This window comes from Microcaecilia unicolor, chromosome 3 (assembly GCF_901765095.1).
Source record: "Microcaecilia unicolor chromosome 3, aMicUni1.1, whole genome shotgun sequence".
Classification (NCBI taxonomy): Eukaryota; Metazoa; Chordata; class Amphibia; order Gymnophiona; family Siphonopidae; genus Microcaecilia; species Microcaecilia unicolor.
In genome coordinates, this window is record NC_044033.1 from 414,738,532 (window position 1) to 414,750,801 (window position 12,270).

The following is a 12,270-nucleotide window of genomic DNA, read 5'->3' on the forward strand; positions in this document are numbered from 1 at the left end:
ACACATGGATAATCAGAGGCAGGATATGGGTAGGGCTCCAACTTAAGCATGCAACTTCCTGAATAATTAAGGCTGTGATGGCTTTTGGAACTCCTCCCACCTTTCCCATATCAAAGTGCCCTTTCTTTCAGAAAGTTTTAGATTCCTGGTGAATCAGTGTGGCCCTACTGGCAGTCCCTTCCGAGCTTAAGTCTGGGGCTAAAAGTACAAAATAATATTAGCCATACCCAGATGTGTGCTTAGCCTCACCCCATTAAAAAAAAAAAACACTGTAGGCTTGATGACTCCCATGAGCCCTCTTTACTCAAATCTTGACTCATCCCAAACTGTAGACTTTTGGTAGTAAGGAGGAGCTACTTTTCCCTGTCCTGGGGCTTCTATTTTGTAAAATGGCAGCTCTGACTTCTATGGAATGTCAAAAAGTACTGCTAGGGGTTAGTCTTCTAAATAAGGGAATGCTCCCTTTTACACAGGGTGGGGAAAGGGCCACTGGGCCAGCTGTGTCCTTTTGGTCACTAGGTTCTGTAGCTCCTCTAAATACTGTGCACTATCTGTCCCCTTGCTGATCTCAAAGTTTGACCATTCAGCAGCAAATCAGGTAAGTAATGGAAGAGCTTTGTTATGGAGTTTTGTGACAAGATGGGAAAACAAAGGGTTGTTCCCAGATTTTTCCATTTGTTTGCACATATTCATAAAACAATTTACGACCATCTTAAATTCAGGAGATCATTAAAGACTTAACCTGTTTTGCAAGGCCTATCCCACTGACCCTACTTAAATGCTTCAACTCTGCAATACAACATAACCTTAGATTGTATTGGACATTATATATTCTTTATTATCGTTGACCCTTATTGTACCTTCTACCCTAACCTTACCTGACCCCTATTTCAATCTATATTTGTTTACCCCTACTGGACTTGGCGTTCGCCTTTACGGTATTTTGTAAGCCACATTGAGCCTGCTAATGGGTGGGAAAATGTGGGATACAAATGTTACAAATAAATAAATAAATAAGTATACAATACTTAGAGGACTGGCACCTTGCTCTAACAATGCATCCTCTCTCCTGACTTCCATTTTAGTTCTTCTAAGACCTTTCTAATATAAATAAACTACTTTATTAACTTCCAAATATTTTTGAAAGAATTAATAGGATAGCAAAGGATGTTACAGCTATAATCTAGGCAGAACACAACATGCAGTGTAGTTCATTCATGTTAAATATATTCATACTTGCCTAATAAAAGAGTCAAGTACATAAGTGACGGCAATCACTGCTCTTTGATAAACATATTATGCCTTTGTTGCTTCATATTTAGTAAAATGAGCAAATTAGGAATTACAAATTTTGTCATAATCAGAATTATTAGTAACCAAGACACTGCACAATGATTTCTAGCAATTAACCTAATAAGAAACAGCTGTTCTAGTTCTTATAAAAAAGGCTCCCAATCCAACCAGAGAGCTTTACTCCATTTTTCGCAACCTGACAACATCCACTCATGTTGCCACGGATTAGTCAGGTCCTTTTGCAGAGACTCTATATATTTTTATATGAAAATTTCAAACCTCTTAAACACTTTTCCAATCACCACCACCTTTGGTCACATTCCCTCTTCAATTCCTCGTAATCTATACCCTCAGATACCTACCACTCCTCCATCTCTTTTTTCCCTCACTATTGAAGATCCCAGCCCTGTCCTGGGATTATCTTCTCGGTCTTCATTTCAGCTGCAGACTCTACACTCCCTTTCAAAAATGCTGTCAACCATGAAGACCACATCTTGTTTGCTTGATCCCTTCCCATCCCCATGGATAAGGATTTCTGATTTAGGCGTTCAAAAAATATAACTTGGGAAACAGACCAGGTACAAACTTACATCAATTACAAAGTCTGTAAACTACTTGCAATCAATAAACAGAGCTCCTAAATTATTTTATCAAAATTAGCCTCAACAGCTCCAAAACACTGCTGTAAACGCTGTAAAGGCAAAATGTTCAAAGGTTCTTGTTTGAAGCTACATGTGAATTGTGAATTACAATTGTCGCATGATACAAGATTTGCTTTTGAGAATCACTGACATTTGGGACGCTGGAGTATTAAGATGTGTTTTTGCTCAAGTGTTTTTGTGTGCACATTAGCGTTTTTTACTGCTATCAGAACTGAATGCTTCTTGCAATCATGTGAATAATTTGAGCTGGTTTGTTGCTTTGCCTGTTTTTTTCTTGATTGGGATCTTTCGCTCCACGAGAGTTTTTCCTCCCATTCTTTTTTCTCGGTGTTGCTTGCCTGTGATAGGAATTAAGTCTCCTTTTGAACCATTTTGTATTTACAGCACAGTTTTGTAGCTGTTGAGGCTAATTTTGATAAAATAATTTAGGAGTTCTGTTTATTAATTACAAGTAGCTTACAGACTTTGTTATTGATACAAGTAATTAATGATAGCCTTTCCTCTGGTCAGGTCCAAAACCTCTAGAAATCTGCTATGGTGTGCCCAATTTTTAAAAAGCCCTCTTTAGATCCCCAAGTCCCATCCAACTATCTACCGGTATCCAATCTGTGTTTCTTATTAAAAATTCTAGAAAAAATAGTCTTTACTCAAACATCTTCTTTTGTTGAAAAACCTTTTGCTCTCTACCTGAAAAAATTCAGCTTCAGAACCCATTTTAGTACAGAAACGGCTCTAGTTGCTCTTCTAAGTGAAATCTACTCATATCTTGACAAACACAATATTGTCCTAGCTGTCTCACTTAATCTCTCTGCTGCTTTTGATCTGATTAATCACTCCCTCTTACTATCTCATCTCTCTTCCCTCAGTATAACTGGAACTGTTTTGGTTTGGTTTGCTTCCTTCTTTTTGGATCGCTCCTATTTGACAATTGCGCTTAGTCAACCAGTATTTCAACCACGATACCCGCCACACCCTCATTCTCCCTCTATTGATCACCAGACTAGATTATTGTAATAGAGTCTAAATAGGTTATTCTCATATACACCTAAAAAAATTGCAGTCTCTTCAGAACACAGACTTCTCTGTTATGCCTGATGATATGATTATCACGTGTCCCCTTTACTCCACCACTGGCTCACCACTGGCTCCCAGTTGAACAGCATATAATGTTCAAAATTCTTACACGTCCTTTTAACCCTCACACTACCAAACTTTCTTTGTAACTTGCACTACCGGGGAGGGGGGTGGGGGGTGGTTACCATCACCCCATTATTTTATGGCTTGATTAATTATTGGTCCCATGTAATATATGATTTGAAAGCTATATAGAAGCCAAATTAAACAAGTAGTCAAAAAAGCTGGTTTCTAGCACTGTAAGGAAAAATAAATATGAAACAACATCTGGATTGGGGTCTAGCTTAGGAATTTATGTGCATTTACTCTGAGCTGTTTCTATGATAAGATTTTCAATGTCTTCATTCTTGCCTGTTCTTATTATTTCTGATGCTATTTTTAATAAACAAGCACTATGGACCAGTTTCTATATATGGCACCTGAAAAATCCATGCAGAACAAATTTCCACCTAAGCATATTCTATAAGTGATGCCTAGATTTAGGCGCGGTATATAGAATACACTTAGTTGATATCACAGACATGTTTAAGTTAGAAGTACTTAATATTCCTGTTCAGTCTGTGCCCCAATACCTAGAATTTTATTATTTTTCATTATTCAAGAAAGTGGATTCTGATGGAGCAGCTCCAGCCTGAATTTAACATCTTTCTGAGAGATATCTGATGATAAGCTGGCAGTCTCCCTGGCTTTGTTGGTCTTCTTGGTCATGGAGCTGGATAGGAAGTGACTGTTAAAGCTGTATTTTAGACATTGGGAGAAATTTCTGGGGTTAGCTATTAGTCTTTCCAGATGTTTCTAGAGCTACCCAAAAGAGGAAGAAGTTATTTTTGGTAATGAGACACTCTAAACTTCAACTGGAGGAGTGGCCTAGTGGCTAGGGTGGTGGACTTTGGTTCTGAGGAACTGAGTTCAATTCCAATTTCAGGCACAGGCAGCTCCTTGTGACTCTGGGCAAGTCACTTAACCCTCCATTGCCCCAGGTACAAATAAATACCTGTATACAATATGTAAGCTGCATTGAGCCTGCCATGAGTGGGAAAGCACAAGGTACAAATGTAACAAAAAAAATCATGTAAATGTTTGCTATATTTTTTGAACCCTTACAGCCAATTCTGTTTTTGAGTGTTAAGGTGGATCAGGAGGACCAGATAAAGGGCAATTCTAAAAAGAGCCCTCACATTTATGGGTGTGTGCTGAATTAGCAGCACTAAAATATATGAGTGAGCTCCAGGCTTTAGTAGCTGATCCACCTTACACACATTTCATAACAACAGAGTAGTTCTGCATACTCATCTTAAGTTCTTTCGTAAGGTAGTGCTGGAGTTCCATTTTAACCATGGGGTCTTTGGCCAACGTTTTCCCCAAAACTCCATGCCCCTCTTGGGGAAAATACACTGCATGCTTTGGACTGCGAGAAAGTCTTGGTCTTCTATCTAGAGCATTTTGTGTAATTTGAAAGTTAAGGTTTTGACAGCATCTGGATCTACACATTGACTGACCAATCAGCTTTTACAGTGTCTGACGTCAGCGGCGCTTTAAAAGCTGCACCATTTTTTCAAGGGGTTGTCTCTGTAAAACGCTGTCAGTAACGAGCGCGAGTAAGTACGCTGTTGAACTGATTAACTGAAAAGTCTGTACCTTTATCCACTTGTTCTCTTTTGTGATTTCAGATAAATGCCGTCAGTAACGAGCGCAAATTTGTCCAGTGATCCTGAAGCAGAATTCGCAACGCTGGCTGTCATTGATCACAGTCATAAATGCTTAAAGAGAACACAGAGATCCATTTCCAATCAAGTTAAGTTTGTTTAACATTACTATTTAGCTTTCAGACAACAGAATTTAGAGGTTTTTCTGGCCGATGATGAGGAAGTCCAACCCCGAGTGACCTTTATCTTGTGTCATAGGGTTTCTCAAGGCCTTTTCCTCTAAAAGTCTTGAACAGTCACAGGGAGTACTTATATTAAAAGAGTCATACACATTTTGTAGAGGACCTATACAATATTATTTACCTTTATCTGAATGCTTTAGGTGCCTCGCCCCAATTGTTTGTTCAGTTGAAGTGGAGTTTGGACAGCTGTGTTTATTAGTTTGTGTGACAACAATAGCAGCCTGCCAGGGAAAACTGATAACAAGTGAAGACTTCAGCAGAATACCAGAAGGGTGAAGATGGATGTAACAGACTCTAGGGGCAAAGTGCAGCTTAAATATAAGAAGAACATTTCTGAAAGAATGGAACTGAGAAAGTAAACAAACAAGAAAAGGGGGTAGGTTGTAGAAGTAAGTAATTAACTGCAGATTCATCAGAAACCAGGAAGATGGGAAGGGGGTCAGCAGATGTGGAGTTTTGCATGTATACAGTTAAAAGTGAAAGAAAAAAATAAAGTTAAAGAAAGAGGAGGTGAGAACTTTAGTGAAGCCAATCAATGCCTTGCTATAGTTTTGCTTTAGTTCCCCTCACAGGAAGGAAGAGACCCAATTGCTTGTTACAGAATATATGTTTTATGAAATTGCAATGTAATTGGCTTTATCTGATTGGTGTCTAAAATAAAATAAATTTTCTTTTACAAATTGATTCAAAGTATATCTCTTTCTGTGATAAAAGAACAGATAAGATTTAAAGTGTAAAAGAGTAAATACAATGAGAAGAACACCCCCTGAAGGTTTAGCCCGTGCAGCCTTCCACTGATCATCCTTCCCATTGATTTGGGAAGGGGGACTAAACAAGTGGAATGGGTAGACATGAATCACTTGTTTACTCTTTCCAAAAATACTAGGACTAGGGGGCACACAATAAAGATACTAAGTAGTAAATTTAAAACAAACCAGAGCAAATATTTCTTCAATCAACGTATAATTAATAATTAAACTCCGGAATTCTTTGCCAGAGAATGTGGTAAAAGGAGTTAGCTTAGTGGGGTTTAAAAAGGTTTGGATATCTTCCTAAAAGAAAAGTCCATAAACCATTATTAAGATGGACTTGGGAAAATCCACTGCTTATGTCTAGGATAAGCAGCATAAAATCTGTTTTGGGATCTTGCCAGGTACTTGTGACCTGGATTGGCCGCTGTTAGAAACAGAATACTGGATTTGATGAACTTTCAGTCTGTCCCAGTATAGCAATGCTTATGTTCTTATGATCCACTAGCCAATCTGATTTTCATGACATCCAGAATAAACATGCATGAGATAGATTTGCATGCAAAACCATCTTGTGCATATTCATCGTGGATATCGTGAAAATCAGTCTTGCTATGGGATTCTGCAGGGCCAGCTTGTGAAACATTTGGTTTGATGGTCTAAGCCTTTTTGATTGGCAGTCCCAGGACATATAAATTTGAGCCACATTTAAGCCTGTAATTCCCTGCAAAATCCATCACAATTGTATTTTTTAACTGACCAAATTGTGCCCCCAGAATATCAACAATTGAGTGGCTAAAAAATAGCCACCCAGTGAAACTAGGCTGCTATAGAGGGTCACTCAGCCAATGTAAAGACTTTGATCAAGAAATCTATATTCAGAAACCCGGTGAAAGGTAAAGTTAGTACCCTCTGTTTAAAGTGTAACCGTTGCTCTAGAACATCTCCATTGTTGCCTCTCCATATTCCGAAACCCAGTAAATGGTAAAGTTGGTGTTCTCCATTTAAAGTGTAATCATTCCTTTGGAATGCTTCCAGTGTCACCTCTCCATATTCAAAAATCTGGTGAATGGTAAAGTTAGTGTCTTCTGGTTAAAGTATACACCTCCAGTGTTGCCTCTTTTGCGGTGGCTAAATTTTGTTTGGTAAACAATTTTCCTGGATAAAATTTCACCAGGGTCTAGTGAAATGTTTTTCAAGCTCAATATTTTAATTCCAAATATTAATAAGACAATTTTTTTTTATATTAGTAGAGACATCTAACTCCATAATTAGGTAGCTGGCATGCTATGAAAATGTACCCCTTAGCTTTCTACCTCTATTTTAAGATCATACAATCATAATTCCTATAGTCAAAAGCTGGTTTTCTGGATCTAGTTATATGTCATATCAGTTGTCTTAGATACAGGTGAAAAATGTTAGTATAATTTCAGCGTCATTGCCCAGATTGTTTATGTATAGGCTGCAATGTTTAAAATAGCTTTACTTCCAGTCCCAGATGCTGCTGAGACAGCACTGTCTCTACAAGTCTCCACAAATCAGCAGGGAAAAGCTGCTGAGGCAAAAGAATCTGTAATATGCTACAAAGAACTCCAGTGAACAGCATTTTCATTTTGGTTAAATGTCGCTTCCCCATATGCAGCAAGCCACACTAGTACGACAGTTACTTTAGGCTTTGTGGCGTTACACATCTTGCTGTAAAGAGCTCAAGTAATCCACACACATAGCAGAAATAATAACTCAATGAAGCAGTCAACAGTGATGTTTATGCTAGCTACAGCAAGAATTTTCCCCTAGGAGCCTATTATTTGAAGGAGTATTCAGTGAAAGAATTCTCCCAATTTAACCATGACAATACTGATACAGACTGTGTGTTTAGTACCACAGGAGAAAAAAAAATCTTGTATCAGAATTGTTTACATTGAAAGCCTCTGGATTTTGCAAAGAATATGACAGAAAGTTATTTGCTGACTTCAACTAAATATAATCACATGTTTTATGCTAAAAAAAAAATCACAGCTGTATCATTTCCCTTTTCTGCAAGTTTCAACTCTCTTTCCGACTTGAAACTATGTCATGGATTATCAGTTTCATTATAGTGTACTTTGACCTTCATTATTTTTTCCTGATGTGCATAGTAGTTTTTGCAACATTATAGTGTCTAGCACTGAGATATGAAGTTTGGCTGTAGGGTAGTCTGATTTATTTATTTATTTATTTATTTATGTATGTATGTATGTATTTATTTTTTCTTTCTTTCTTATATCCCACAATTATCCCAAAACAAGTTTCGGTTAAGTGTGGCTTACAGTCGATTAGAGGGATTAAAGTGTTAGTGTTCAGTTGCGTGCATTATGGAACGTTTGAGCGTATGAGTTTCCCATACACTTCCTTAAGAGAAACATTAGTGCATATTAGATTAGCCAGAGAATTCCTTAAAAAGATATGTTTTTAATTCTCTTCTAAACTGGAGATAGCTGTTGATATATAAAGAGGCCTAATTTTTTTCAATACAGACATGTGTATTAGGGGTTAAAGTTGGGAAACTATAGTACATTCAGCTGGTATAGCAACCTAATACACTATCCTGCTTATAATCGAAAGAGAAAAACGCCTACAGTGGTGGAAATAAGTATTTGATCCCTTGCTGATTTTGTAAGTTTGCCCACTGACAAAGACATGAGCAGCCCATAATTGAAGGGTAGGTTATTGGTAACAGTGAGAGATAGCACATCACAAATTAAATCCGGAAAATCACATTGTGGAAAGTATATGAATTTATTTGCATTCTGCAGAGGGAAATAAGTATTTGATCCCCCACCAACCAGTAAGAGATCTGGCCCCTACAGACCAGGTAGATGCTCCAAATCAACTCGTTACCTGCATGACAGACAGCTGTCGGCAATGGTCACCTGTATGAAAGACACCTGTCCACAGACTCAGTGAATCAGTCAGACTCTAACCTCTACAAAATGGCCAAGAGCAAGGAGCTGTCTAAGGATGTCAGGGACAAGATCATACACCTGCACAAGGCTGGAATGGGCTACAAAACCATCAGTAAGACGCTGGGCGAGAAGGAGACAACTGTTGGTGCCATAGTAAGAAAATGGAAGAAGTACAAAATGACTGTCAATCGACAAAGATCTGGGGCTCCACGCAAAATCTCACCTCGTGGGGTATCCTTGATCATGAGGAAGGTTAGAAATCAGCCTACAACTACAAGGGGGGAACTTGTCAATGATCTCAAGGCAGCTGGGACCACTGTCACCACGAAAACCATTGGTAACACATTACGACATAACGGATTGCAATCCTGCAGTGCCCGCAAGGTCCCCCTGCTCCGGAAGGCACATGTGACGGCCCGTCTGAAGTTTGCCAGTGAACACCTGGATGATGCCGAGAGTGATTGGGAGAAGGTGCTGTGGTCAGATGAGACAAAAATTGAGCTCTTTGGCATGAACTCAACTCGCCGTGTTTGGAGGAAGAGAAATGCTGCCTATGACCCAAAGAACACCGTCCCCACTGTCAAGCATGGAGGTGGAAATGTTATGTTTTGGGGGTGTTTCTCTGCTAAGGGCACAGGACTACTTCACCGCATCAATGGGAGAATGGATGGGGCCATGTACCGTACAATTCTGAGTGACAACCTCCTTCCCTCCGCCAGGGCCTTAAAAATGGGTCGTGGCTGGGTCTTCCAGCACGACAATGACCCAAAACATACAGCCAAGGCAACAAAGGAGTGGCTCAGGAAGAAGCACATTAGGGTCATGGAGTGGCCTAGCCAGTCACCAGACCTTAATCCCATTGAAAACTTATGGAGGGAGCTGAAGCTGCGAGTTGCCAAGCGACAGCCCAGAACTCTTAATGATTTAGAGATGATCTGCAAAGAGGAGTGGACCAAAATTCCTCCTGACATGTGTGCAAACCTCATCATCAACTACAGAAGACGTCTGACCGCTGTGCTTGCCAACAAGGGTTTTGCCACCAAGTATTAGGTCTTGTTTGCCAGAGGGATTAAATACTTATTTCCCTCTGCAGAATGCAAATAAATTCATATACTTTCCACAATGTGATTTTCCGGATTTAATTTGTGATAACCTACCCTTCAATTATGGGCTGCTTATGTCTTTGTCAGTGGGCAAACTTACAAAATCAGCAAGGGATCAAATACTTATTTCCACCACTGTATATTGTGATCCAAATCGGGAAATGGGCGACTTTCTCCCGTGGGCGCCCAAATCAGTATAATCGAAAGCCGATTTTGGGCGTTTCCAACTGCAATCTGTCGCAGAAACGGGTAAAGTTGACGGGGGCGTGTCGGAGGTGTGGTGAAGGTGGAACTGGGGCGTGGTTATCGGCCGAGGAGAGATGGGCGTCTTTAGCTGATAATCGAAAAAAAGGCGTTCTTACCGCGATTTTGGGTCACTTTTTGTGGACCCTTTTTTTCACGAACAAGTCCCAAAAAAGTGCTCCAACTGACCAGATGACCACTGGAGGGAATCGGGGATGACCTCCCCGGACTCCCCCAGTGGTCACTAACCCCCTCCCACCAAAACAAACCCACTTTAAAAACTTTTTTTCCAGCCTGTATGCCAGCCTCAAATGCCGTACCCACCTCCATGACAGCAGAATGTGTTCTTTCCTGTGACAGCCTTTCCCTGGTTCTGATGTGGCTCTCGGGTGAGTGTGACACCTTTTCTGTTATGCGCACTGCAGAGTCACATCAGCAATGCATTGTGGTGGGTGTAGGGTATTGGGCTCCGAGATTCCACTAGCTTGTGTTAAATGCTCACGATGTTGGTAGTTGGTAGGTTCTACTCCCATGGTGCTTTTCCCCCTGCCTACTGGGTCAGAGTGTGCCCTGTTTTGTTTCCGGTAGTCCATGAGGTAGTGGCCACTTTTGTAAGCCAGTTTTAGATCCCTTTCACGTGTTAGCCACGTTACAGAACTTAGTTCTTCCCTTGAATGTGGCTGAAAGAGGGCATTGTACAGCATTCTGCCAGCTCTGACCTACTTCTCATCTCAGTACCAGGGAGACTTGTTGCCAGTGGGGCACAACCACTGATCTGCAGTTAACTGTGAGTAAGCGTGCTTATTCCAATAAAGGATGTTTTCGGAGAGATTAGTCTTCAGGTGTCAACTGGTGTGCCAATGTTATATAGCAGCAACAAGTCCTAGAGGCCTGCATGTATGCAGGTCCCTGGAGCACTTTTAGTGGGTACCGCAGTGCACTTCAGCCAGGTGGACCCAGGCCCATCCCCCCCTACCTGTAATATTTGTGCTGGTAAATGGGAGGTCTCCAAAACCCACTGTACCCACATGTATGTGCCCCCTTCACCCTGTTGTACATTTGTGGGTAGTGGGTTTTGGGGGAGGGGGGTTGGGTGCTCAGCACCCGTGGTAAGGGAGCTATGCATGTGGGAGTGTTGTCTGAAGTCCACCGCACTGACCTCTAGGGTGCCTAGTTGGTGTCCTGGCATGTCAGGGGGGCAAGTGTACTATGAATTGTGCCCCCTCCCACGACCAAATGGCTCAGATTAGGACGTTTTTGAGCTGGGATTTTTAGTTTCCATTATTGCTAAAAAAAAACAAACGTCCAGCTGAAAAACGTCCATTTTTTCAAAAATACGGTCTGTCCCGCCTCTTCACGTACAGGTTTTCAGACATAGACACCCATGGAGATAGGCGTTCACGTTCGATTATGCCCCTCCACATTTTTTCAGAATATAGGCACCTAAAATTACTCATTGTGAATTCAAGTGTCTGTAGGCCAAGTTTTTACCTGTGCCTTAGCTGTGTGGCCTGGGTGTACATCTGATAGCCTGGCCCTGGTCTTTATGATTTAATGCCATCGCTTTTTGGTATTTCGGCTCCTACAGCTGTTCATACCTTCTTCTTCTTCCATTTGCTGTTGTACCTGCTGCAGCACTTCAGGCTGGGTCTTCTGGATGGCCCTGAAGTACATTTTCCTTGTCTCAATATCCTAATGGATCTTGAACTGTTTAGAGCAGAAGAGAAAATTGCAAATTTTTAGTGGATAACAAAGTTATTCAAAGTTGTTAAATCGTGGGAGGATTGTGAAAAATTACAAGCGGACCTTACGAGACTGGGAGACTGGGCGCCTAAATGGTAGATAACGTTTAAAGTGAGCAACTGCAAAGTGATGTATGTGGGAAAGCGGAACCCGAATTATAGCTACGTCATGCAGGGTTCCACGTTAGGAGTCACGGACCAAGAAAGGGATCTAGGTGTCGTCGTTGATGATACGTTGAAACCTTCTGCTCAGTGTGTTGCTGCAGCTAAGAAAGCAAATAGAATGTTAGGTATTATTAGGAAAGGAATGGAAAACAAAAATGAGGATGTTATAATGCCTTTGTATTGCTTCATGATGCGACCGCACCTCGAATATTGTGTTCAATTCTAGCCGCCTCATCTCAAAAAAGATACAGTGGAATTAGAAAAGGTGTAGAGAAGGGCGACGAAAATGATAAAGGGGATGGGACGACTTCCCTATGAGGAAAGGCTAAAGTGGCTAAGGCTCTTC